This window comes from Alexandromys fortis, unplaced genomic scaffold (assembly GCF_014885135.2).
Source record: "Alexandromys fortis isolate MF-2015 unplaced genomic scaffold, M_Fortis_MF-2015_v1.1 scaffold_61, whole genome shotgun sequence".
Classification (NCBI taxonomy): Eukaryota; Metazoa; Chordata; class Mammalia; order Rodentia; family Cricetidae; genus Alexandromys; species Alexandromys fortis.
The window spans coordinates 3,963,437-3,975,715 of NW_026067962.1; the positions used below are offsets into that span (position 1 = coordinate 3,963,437).

The following is a 12,279-nucleotide window of genomic DNA, read 5'->3' on the forward strand; positions in this document are numbered from 1 at the left end:
ATCTTCTAAAGGAGCTTTCAAAATTTGTGTGAAAGACATGGAATGAACAATTATATGCACAAATATAAGAAATGCTGTTATCTTAATAGTATATGATGCTATAAGACATTATTCTGACAGTAATTCATATAAAATACAGGTCACATGAAATTGGAGGCAGGAGCTGATGCAGAGGGCATGGAAGCGTTCTGACTACTGGCTTGCTAAGTAATCAGATTACATGGATTATTCAGCCTATCTTCTTAAAGAACACAGGACCAGCATCCCAGAGATGGAACCAGCCACCTTGGCTTGGCCCCTCCTGCACTGATCAATAAATAAAGAAATGCCTTACAGCTGGATCTCATGGAGGCATTTCCTCAGTTGAGACACCCTCTGATAACTCCATAGCTTATGCCAAATTGACACACAATATCACCCAGTACCCTGTACAATAATATAAATGTTATTTATAGACAATTACTCTCTTAATATGAACTGCCACCTATTATATATGTATATGATATGTAGTGAATAGTCAAAACAAAACAATAAATAAATAATAAATGAACAAAATGACAGGCACACAAATACCTTAGAGATTGTGGTAGGTTCAAGGTCATAACAGATAACCAAGAGCACTGAATGTCAGAGAACATGAATGACAGAAGGTCATTGTCACCAGATGAGGTATAAAGACAGAAAATTGGAGAGTTAAATGAAAGATGTGTTCTTTAGTGCTTGTGGTACACTGAAAAGCAACTGAAATAATGTTTTAACTTGGATTTATATAATTTTACCCTGAAATTACACACTTTGACTTCTCAGTGGAGCTGTCAAATGTTAGTAGATAAGTCAATTATCTAATTTTTTTCTAAAGATAGAGGAGGTCATTTAGTTGAAATGAATGATAATTTTAGAGACGTTAACAGATTTTTGATAAGTGTTGACAACATCCTGAAGTACTTAGTGACATGATAAAACTTAGTTTCAGATCTGCTTGCTTCCATAAGTTAGAGGAGGGTTTTAAATCACTGCAGGAACCAAGCAAAATGGTACCCTAACAACAGGCATACAACCCCAAACACTGGTAAGCCTGGAGTGTTTCTAGATGAAGGTGTCCACATGCCAACAGCAAATATTGCGCACTGAATAAACCCTGCTTTTTGCATTCTGAAAAGAAAAATGTCAGTTTTTCTCCTCCGGGAAATAACCTGTTTCTTAAATTTTAAAGTAGCATGTAGTAAAGGGTTGACTATCAGAGAATGTGATCATTATTTTATATGAGAAGTTATACATAAAAGTTTGTTCTTAATAGGTAAGGTATATTATGTGGATAGCACATAAACAGTTTTACCACAGCTTCAAGGAATTAAAACTAATCAAGGAAATGATGGATGCAGAAGTAGAGGAAATGGGCTGTTATGGGTCTGCCGGGTGTGATGTTCCGTAACTATAGTCCCAACATATGGAAAGTGGAGGTCAGATAATCAGGTCAATTTCAGCTCCATTGTGAGTTTGTAGTCACCCTGGCTTACATGAAACCCTGTTTAGAGAAACATAGATGCATAATGAAAAAAAAATACTGGATGTCTACCTTGGACAAAATTATCATTCAGTGATAATTGACCCAGTTCTACAGACAAAGCGTAACTTTCTAGGCCAGTGGTAGTTTGAATTTTTTTATTTGGAGTAGATATGTGTTTGAAAAGTTTCATTTTTTGACCTTAAGCTTTGGAATTGATTTTTATAATAGAGTCCATTTAAAATCTTTTCAAAACTCAGGTTTTTTTTCTTCTTTTTTTTTTTTTTGCCACTTTTTCTGTCTCTAAGACATAACTTTTGTCTGTGGTCTGTCTTTTCCTCACCTGCCTCTAGGGTCATCAATGCAATATATTCCAACACTACCCACGGGAGTCAGCTTTTAAATACTTTTCATGCTGGTTGCTTTTGTGAAATTTTTGACCTAAATTAAATAATATACTTTAGTTTTCACTGGTTTATATATTAAACTGTTATCAGTACAATTCTGTTATAACTACTGTAGATTTTTTTAAATTATATCTGATAATGTTCCTCATTCTGTTTCTACCTTCTATCAGTGTAACTCTATGGCATCTGTTTGCTAACCTATGAAATCCAGATTTATAGTGTGTGGGAAATTGTGTCAAATTTTAATGGGAATTTCATTATATCTATACATTAAAATTATAAGTTAGAACATTTTAACATTTTAAAGAAGAAAATTGTTACTCTTGATCCTTGGAAATGTTCATACATGTATATAATATATCTTAATTGTACATACTTCCAAACTCCTCTCTTGAATGGCCCTTGGTAACTCTTCATAATAGAGTTCCCTTCTAGGTTCAAGAACCTGTTTTTTTAATAACCCCCAATTGAGTGAGTGTTACCCACATACGCATTTATGGGATAATCCAATGAAACATGAGAAATCTGACATTTGTGAATCCTAAGAAAAACTGAATCTCCCTCGACCAGAAGCTCTCAACAGTTTCTAAACTAGGGGTTAGTCTTCATCATTCCTCTGCAGTTAAATGATTCATATATACACACACATACACACACACACACACACACACACACACTCTCTCTCACACAAACACACACGGTCGTTTCATAAGCTTGGAACTCATTTCTTTTATTTCTTTTTCCTGCACAATAGGGCTGTGTTGTCTATGATCACACGGATAGAGTTGTGAGAGTTGGCGTTCTTGTTTGTTGCCCAATGAAAACTTAAAGTTCACTATTTATCCCAGTTGAGTGAGCTATTTATTTCCAGGAGACTTCTCTTGTTGGCAGTTACTAAAACTAGATATATGTTTTATTTTATTTTTTAAAGGTTTATTTTAGGGTCTGTGAGATGACTTAATGGGTATAGACACCTTCTGTCAAGCCTGATGACCTCTGTTCTATCCACAGACACACACAGACAACTAACTAACTACTGCAAGTTTGTCTCTGATCCTTGTATGTGCCCAATGGCACCTACATCCGTGCACATACACACACACGCACACACACACACACACACACACACAGAGGTTTATAAAATAAAACAAACTATAATGAGAAAATGATTTATCTGATTTCTTTGTGTATGTGTATGTCCATGAGTATATGTGCATGTTTGTGTGCAGAAGTAGAGATGTTTGTTCACAAATGTTAGAAAATGGTGATTGATCTCTGTGTCTGGAGTTACGGACATTTAGAGTAATGTATGGGACACCTGACTTGTTAAATGGTTGTTAGGATTGAAATTGCTGTACTCTGAGCAATCTCCTCAGTCCATATATCTTTTAATATTTAATGCATTGATGAGTCATTTTATAATGAACTATTTTGGGATTTTAAAATAATTTTCAGTAAATAATGAGGAAAATATAATTCCGTCCCTACCTGTGTTCTGTTAATTCTGTATTACATTTACTAGTTGTATGATTCCTGAGTCTCAAAGGTAATCTTATTTGGTGAAGTTATATACTTATGTAATCTGCGTAGTAGGATCCTGAATTCAACACACTAAATTTGAGTATTTTGGTATGTATGGTTAATAGAAATAGTATGTGATTTTTTGTTTCTTCTTTCCTTTATTTATTTATCCATATTTCTTCCTATCTCTTTTGTTCTCTATTTCTCTTTCTCTGCATCTCTTTCTCTATGATTCTCTCACTCATTCTCTATCTATATCTGTGTCTCTGTCTAGCTCTCTCCTTCCCTTCTTCCCTTTTATGTAGTCTTCCTAATGGATTTTCATATCAGGTTAATTTTTTTCATTGTAGAAATAAGCTTGATGGCCGGGCGGTGGTGGCACAGGCCTTTAATCCCAGCACTTGGGAGGCAGAGGCAGGCAGATGTCTGTGAGTTCGAGACCAGCCTGGTCTACAAGAGCTAGTTCCAGGACAGGCTCCAAAGCCACAGAGAAACCCTGTCTCGAAAAACCAATAATAATAATAATAATAAGTTTGATGTATTTTCTTCTTTCTATTTTTTTTTTATTTTTGGAAATTTCTTGTTTTACTCTCTTGTTAAACCTTCCTCATATAATTGATAAGAGTTTCTCAAAAAGGCAGCTGCTCCTGAGTTTTTCCTCATCAGATGTTTCTGGTCACTGATTCAATCAGCTTACTCCGTACTGGACTATTGACATTTTTGTTTGATTATTCTCTTTGGTAAAGTATTATCTTTAGGAATTTATCAACTTTCATGAGTTATCCATATTTTTCAATTATGATTGTTTGAAATAGTTCATCATGATCCCTGCTTTTGAACTGGCTAATTTTATGACTACTTGGTACCAATTAGTCATTTTATGAAAGAAAATGTCAATTGAGGAAATGGCCCACAAGATTAATCTGTGTAGAAGCCTGTGCTGATTTTCTTGATTGTTCATTGACGTACAAGGGCCCCAGTTACCGAGGGCAGTATTGTCCAGAAGCTGATGGTCTTCATTCGATAATAAAGCAGGCTGAGCAAGTCATGGAGTGGCATTCATCCATGGCCTCTGCCATCAGTTCCTGCCTCTCAGATCTGTCTTGAGTTCTCTTGAAAATGAACTACAAAGTATAAGACAAAATCATCCCTTTCCTCCCCAAGTTGCTTTAGGTTATGGTCTTCATTACAATAACAGAAAACCTAGCTTCAGCAGTGCTTATGTGATACTGTTAGGTGATACTATTCTATCTTCATTTTTGCTGCGACAAACACAGTAATAAAAGAAAAAAAGAACAATGGGGGGGGCTTCGGCCATTTTTCCAGGTTACAGTAGGTCATAAAGAGATGTTACCACAGGAATTCATGCAGGTACTCGAAAGCAGTCTTGCAATGTTATTTTGGAACTAGAAATTGATTCACAACGAAGGAGGTATAGCAAATATCATGGAGAAATGCTGCTATCTGGTTCACAGACTAACTCTCAGTCAGTTTGTTATCTGTACACGACCCAGGACCATCAATCTATCTGGGGAAATGTGCTGCTCACAGTGGCTTGAAAATTATGTATCTAATAACACATAAGTAGGTTGATTGATTTTCCTTCATGATTTTCTCTCTTTCTCTCTCTCCCTTTGTCTTTCTTATTTCTTTACATTCTTTTGCAGAATCACCTGACAATAAATATTCTTAAATGCTTAGTTTTTTTCTTCTGGCTGATCACATATATTTCTGAAACCCTATAGCTTGGTACTTTAGATCCATAATTCCCATATATTCATTATTACAATCCCTTTCTCTTAGCTGAATATTATGTTTGTTCTTATACTTTCATAGTCAATTTTGGTCATTTTCTGAACTGTTTTGTATCTAGGATAATTTATATATTTTTGTTATTTTGAATCATTTGTCAGTAAATCCAAAGACCCCATTTCCTTAAATTCATTTAATACAGCTTTATTTCATTTTTGTAGTGACTCCTTATTACATTTGCATGTTCTTCTCAGCTTTGCATTGATTGCATTTTATGAACTAGTTATCTCTACTAGTTTTCACTTAGCAGCAAAAAATAAAAAAAATAACCACTGAGTGCTTATAGAAATTCTGAAGATCTCTTAGTCTTTTTTATGGATACTTTTTTTGATCCTCCTACTTTTTTTTTGTAGCAAAAAAATTGTCAAGGACAGGGTATCTTCTCTTGATCTCACAAATCTACACATTTTGCCAAACATCCCCTAAAAGTGCCCAGAAACAGTTTCTCCTAATCCAGATGAGGAACCTAGTTGCCAATACCACTGTGTTTCAGGAGTTTGAACAGTAATTCTGTGGCAAAATATACCCAAACTCCTCATATTTTGGGAAGGACATATATCAAATAGTTGAGAGGGGCTTTTGAAAAGATGAAACATTGCCCTATAGAACAAGTTTGGGTTGACCTGTACCATTAAGAGTTATAAATGATGGCATTTGATTAGATCCCTGCATCTTCGGATGTGAACCTTCTCCCATATAACTTACTACATAATTTCCCAAGATAATCAGTTGAGCTAATTGCCTTTAGTCTTTGGAAGATTGAGATAGCAGTGATTCTGCTAGGCATTGTTTCTTCACAGACAAAATTGGATATTGCTCTAGTACAAGCGTGTCTTTGGACACTAAGCTGTGTAGCCTTAGGAGAGGATAACATGGATAAAGTGAAATAGTTTATCTTACCATCTTCTATATCTATTTAGATTTTTAATAATAATGTATATTTCTAAATATAGCCTTGCATTGAAAATGTAAATGTACAGACAACAGTAAACTATTTTGAATAGATTTCTAGATTTACCAGTTAATATTAACTGCAATGAGGAAAGAAAATTTCCCCAAATTCCAAGCTTTTAGCAAATCACGTTTTCACAAAAGACCAACAACACAGACTCTGCAGCTACCGCAGAGTAGTTGTTTCATGTCCTCATACAAAGCTTCACTACCTTGATTTAGGATATGGAGGATGACTAACTACGGTGTGACTTTACTTTCCTTCTGAAATGTTTGAACAGACATATCACCCCAGGTAGATAGATAAACAACAGACAAAATAAAAGATTCCGTTCAGGTCTAGCTTGATGAATCACGGAATTGGATAGGGTTGATAAGAGAATGATGAAGAAGCGGTCACTCATATGTATGTGGGTAGTTCACCTAACTACATCACTGAAGAAGAGTCTACTCTACACAGCAACTGTCAATCTCTTATGTGACTTAGAGCTTGCTGTACCACCTACTGAGCCTTCCCTGACATTCATGATTTACAAATGGGCAGAATTTGAGAGGACCATCTGAGAGTAAGCAGAGCTGCCCCAGTTTCATGATGGCCTAGAGGATAGTGCACCACTACAGCAACCTTATTTAATTCAGCAATGTTATTTACTCATCTTGAAAACTTCTACATTGTTGAAATCATATAGACCCTAGCTGAAGAGGGATAGTTATATACCATGTCTCTTTCTTTTCTTCTGACCAGCAGAATAAAACAATATTAAGTTTGACAATATTTGAGGATGGGTTACAAAATATTCATTTTGCCTACACTTCTTAGAATATTCTTGTTAGATCTCAGTCTCTGGCTGTCAGGACAACGGCGATTAGACATTATCAGACATATATGAGCACTAAGAAACGCTCTTAGTGGCGGCTGCACCAGCCGGTAGCTGCAGCTGGAGCGGTGGCGTTTGGAGCAGACGCGAAACTGGATGGCTTCTGCAGGGAGCCAGGCCTCTGATATAGACAAGATTTTTGGATTCTTCAATGATGGTGAACCTCCCACCAAAAAGCCTAGGAAGACGCTTCCAAGCATGAAAACCAAGAAACCTCGAGGACTCGTGCTGATGATTGGCAAAGGCATTAGCGCTGCAGTTGCACCACAAGTCCCAGCCCTGAAATCCTGGAAGGGGTTAATCCAGGCCTTGCTGGAGGCTGCTATTGATTTTGATCTTCTGGAAGATGAGGAAACAAAAAGTTTCAAAAGTGTCTCCATGAAGACAAGAACCTCGTCCATGTTGCCCATGACCTCATTCAGAACTCTCCTCCCGTACCAGTAATATTCGGTCCACATTTTTCAAAGACAGTTTATATGAAGAATTTGATGACCTGGAGTCAAAGATGGAAGATTTGGGAAAACAGATCCTTTAGTCTGTTCTCCATCTGATGGAGAACAAATTTTGATAATCTCCTAAAACTCTATGCAGCAGATCATGGAAAACAGTTTGATTCCCTTGACCGTACTGATGAGAAAAAGGTTCTGGAGTGGGCTCAGGAGAGGCGGAAGCTAAGTGTGTTACACATCCATGGGGTATATACCAATCCTAGTGGCATTCTTCTCCACCCAGCTGGATGTCAGAACGTGCTCAGGAACACTGAAGTTATGAGAGAGATTCAGAAAGTCTATGAAAACAAGTCATTTTTTTCCTTGGGTTGTGGCTGGACGGTGGATGACATCACTTTCCAGGCCCTGTTCCTAGAGGCTGTCAAGCCTGTAAGTCTGACCTAGAACATTTCATGCTGGTTTGGAAAGGAGATGTAGATGAGTTCAAGAAGCTTCGAGAAAGCATGCTAGACAAGGGGATTAAGGGCATCTCCTATGGAAATGACTATGCCGATCTTCAAGAATATTTCAAGACACTGACATGTGAGATCTCTACAAGAGGCAGATCAACAGGGATGGCAAGAGAAGGCCAGCTAAATGGTTCTTCTTCAGCACACGGTGAAGTAAGAGGCTGTAGTACCTGAGCAAGCTGGAGACATCACCATTAGACCATGCTATGAGGCCTTCCTGGGGATGTGAGTGACAAGCAAACATACAAGAACTCAGAACAGCTCCCAGGAAGTACCAATACCCTAAGCTGAAGCTTGGGGTAGAATAGGGGTAGCAGTGTTGCACCTTCCCTTCATGCTGGCAGCTTCTTGATATTCTGCTGCTTGGTTCAGTTTAATACCCAGTGACATCAGGACCCAATGCAGCCCCTACCTACCCCAGGGCAGGACAAGCTTGTCTACACAGTAGACCAATATGATGGCTCCTGGCTATGGTTGGCAGCTCTGCGGGACTTGGGGGGCAAGAAGTCGTGAAGTCGTAGAGTCAGTGGGCTTGTGCTCCAGTTTTGTACTCTTTTTTTTTTTTTTTTTTTCAATTGAGCAATGGCTTTAAAAAAAAAAAGAAAGAAAAATACTCTTAGTCACCAGCCTCAGCTAAGTTTCAGGAGCAGCACTTCTAGAGAAAATTCAATGGAACACTGTTTTGGAAGTTTTAGCTCTTTCCCTTTCCCCAAAGATACTAGATAGTGTTAGAAAAGAGAAGGGAGTGCTACACATAGAGTATCTTGAAAGATAACTAATCCTTTTCTCTTCATCATAAAACATGTATGATTTTTTTTTTTTTTTTTGGTTTTTCGAGACAGTGTTTCTCTGTGGCTTTGGAGCCTGTCCTGGAACTAGCTCTTGTAGACCAGGCTGGTCTAGAACTCATAAAGATCCGCCTGCCTCTGCCTCCCAAGTGCTGGGATTAAAGGCGTGTGCCACCACTGCCCGGCACATGTATGAATTTTTATGCAGAATATAGTAGAAAAACGAAACATGGGATATCAGTAATACTTACAAAATTATTAAATACTGTGTAAGGTGAAAAGAATATTGGAATAATAAGTTTATAATCTCCATAAATATTCTGAGCATCACATTTTTGACCCTTATTTTCTACATTAGGGATTCTTTAACAATTATAAGAATTGATTCAACAATAAGACAGCAATTAGAATTAATTGTAAACTTTTCAAAATTGTCAAATAAGTAGATACACATAGCTAGTTTTTAATTATAAATATGACAAGAGTATCTGACTATATAGTTATACTGCTCATATAATCATTATCTTATTATTATACTTTAAATATAGTATCACATTCATTTTCTATATGAATCTTATTCAACAGTATTTCACAGAAGGAAAAAGTTGCCATTTAATTTATAATATTGTATAAAAATGTGCTGGATGACTTTTCCAATAAGAAATATACCATATCCAATTTTTAGACCAACCAAGTACTCTATAGTTCTTTAAATGGAACCAAGAAATATACTTTCAAGCTCACTGCGAACCCATAAAATTACTCTCAACCTCATGAGGCTAAACCACATTATAGTTTATCATGTATTTTTCATTTTGTTATTTCAAAGTTCCAAAACTTACTTGGCTCTTACCATTAAATTCTCATTAGTTTCCCCCTGTTTTTCCCTTTCTTTCCCTTTATTTTGTTTTGCTGTGATATCAGCAAGGCAAGGGACAACCACCCTTCAGCTTATGTGATTCCAAAGGCAATGCTACGCCAGGGAGAAGAGTCTTTGAGATGGATTTAAAAGGGAGCAGCATGTGTTTTAGAAGTATAGAATAACTACTAAAAATGAACACTGCTATTTTTCATGTTTTTTAAGAGAAGAATTTATTTTGATTCCTTGATATGATTAGTAAACCATAATATTATACTGTGGCAAGTTTGGTTATAAATTCAAAAAGACTTTGACACAAAGATAACCTTCTGGTTTCCAGGCCTTTCTATAAAATGATGACAAAGACATATCAAAAGGGAGCTATAGCATTTTATGTCAGAGGGCATTTCAAAGCATAGCAAAAAAAAAAAAAAAGTCTGGGATTTTAACAATTAAAAACATTATATTCCTTTCCTGGCTATCAAATAAAGGACATTTGAAATCTAGTGATAGAAGAACCATTAAATTTTACTGCTGACATCAGTAGGAGGACAATTACTCACTTGGATCTTTAACAGGTTTTTTGTGTCTAACAGTTTTGACACTATCACGTTGATTTTTGTCCCTGCCGCAAATGAGTAGCCTTGAGAAGTGTCTGCTGTCTGGAGTCTAATGTCACTGCAATTAAATTCCACTGGGAAGAAGCAGCTTTAGAAGATGTGACTGAACTGGAGACACTGATGTTTGTTTAGATTTTGAAAATGCAGCATCGATCACGGCCACTGATTTCGATGAATGGCTCTCATGGAGGGAAGGTAGGAGCTGAACTTCTGCCTTGATATTTTACTTGCTGGAAAATGAAGTCTTCCCCTGCCTGTCAGGTCTTTACTCTGATATGTAGCCAATGCTCTCAGCTGATAATCCCAAGGATGTCAAATAACCTTTATTTCCCAGAGGTCATTTTGATCTTTTTTCCCCATTCTGACCTCATAACAGACCTATTCATCTTGAGTCCAACATCAAACATGAGGAAAGAGAAAGTTTTAGATTTTTTTTCCAGGGCATGTAGGCATACTTGTTGTAGCTGTTGTTAATATATAACACAGATTTTAGAATGAATTTTACATGCATATTAATATTATCAGTAGTTCATAGAATGCCAAGTCAAATATTAAGCAATTCAATCAAATCTATTGATTTCCACAAACAAAGGAATAGCATTAATAGTGCTAAAGGGTCTCAAGTTAGACAGGATAGAAACTCCCATAATACTTCTAGAGCCTGTTGTATTTTCCACTTCTCATTTTAATTTTTGCAAGGTTTCAGAGAATTCAGAGAAAGGAAAAGTAGAGAGAGAGAGAGAGACAGAGAGAGAGAGAGAGAGAGAGAGAGAGAGAGAGAGAGAGAGAGAAGACCTGGGGATATGACATAAAATAAATCATGTAGTCAATCAAGTGTCCCGTGCACACATTCCCTTGAGAAATCATTAAAAAGCTAAAAGTTAAAAGACAAATCTTTGTTATCCCAGGTCACTAGAAAATTCATTTTCTAAGAACTCACACCTTCTCAATATGTTTATTTGATAATTACTGAGGACATTTGAAGATAAAAGTTAAGTGATTCCAACTATAATGTTCAATATATATTTAGATTCCAACACATCTGGTCTGTTGTAGAGATCTTAGTAAAATGGGATGATATGATGAAACTTAAGAAGTGGATAACATCTAAAAGTCATGCAAGGAAAACTGTGGAATCAAATCACATGTGATGAAATAAATGATTTCTATTGAATAATCTTAAATATGAAAAAAAACCTTTCTTGAAAAGTTACAAAAAACACGTTTTAAAATTTTTATGTGATAAATTATTGTCAATATACTATTTGCTTCTATATGTTTAAGAATATTTTGGAAACAAAAATTTAAATTGTTATAGTTTTTAAATTCTTGGTATAGTATATAATGGTTACATAGTTTTGATATTAATCCTTATCAAATACAAATATTGAGAACATTTTCTATCTTTAAGTTTTTGTGGTACTCCGCTAATTTTTTCTCTTGCTTCTCAGAAGGATAAAAATCAGATGTCAACCAGTTAAATATAATGCTTCACTAGCAATACAATGTTTATTTCATCCATTTCACATCATTATGGTTTTACACACAATGTTTGTGATAAAACCATTCTGATATGGTACAGAGTAGAAAGTCATTGAAGTAAGAGGATAAATCAATTGATTAAAAATTGAGCAAGGGATTTCAATAGTCATTTCTTGACTATGATCATTTCTTAACAAATGATCAAGGGAAACAAAAATAACTTTCAACGCTATTAGTTATCATGGAAGTGAAAATCAAAACCATGATGATATATCTGTAATCCTGTTATGATTACTTAACAAAATGATAAGTGTAATTGAGGATATGGAGAAAACAGAATCTTTTTTATATTGTATCAATAATATTTATTTTATTATATTAAACATTCTATCAATTCTATTACAAGTATGACTAGCATTATTTAGCTTTGAAGTAATATCCTTTTTTAATTTTTATTTATTTATTAAAGATTTCTGACTCTTCCCCGCCACCGCCTCCC

At 35.7% G+C, this 12,279-nt stretch overlaps 1 pseudogene; it reads left to right on the plus strand.

Moving 5' to 3' along the window:
- Positions 1-7,148: 7,148 nt before the first annotated feature.
- Positions 7,149-8,205, plus strand: LOC126508288 (protein FAM118B-like; annotated as a pseudogene).
- Positions 8,206-12,279: the final 4,074 nt, after the last annotated feature.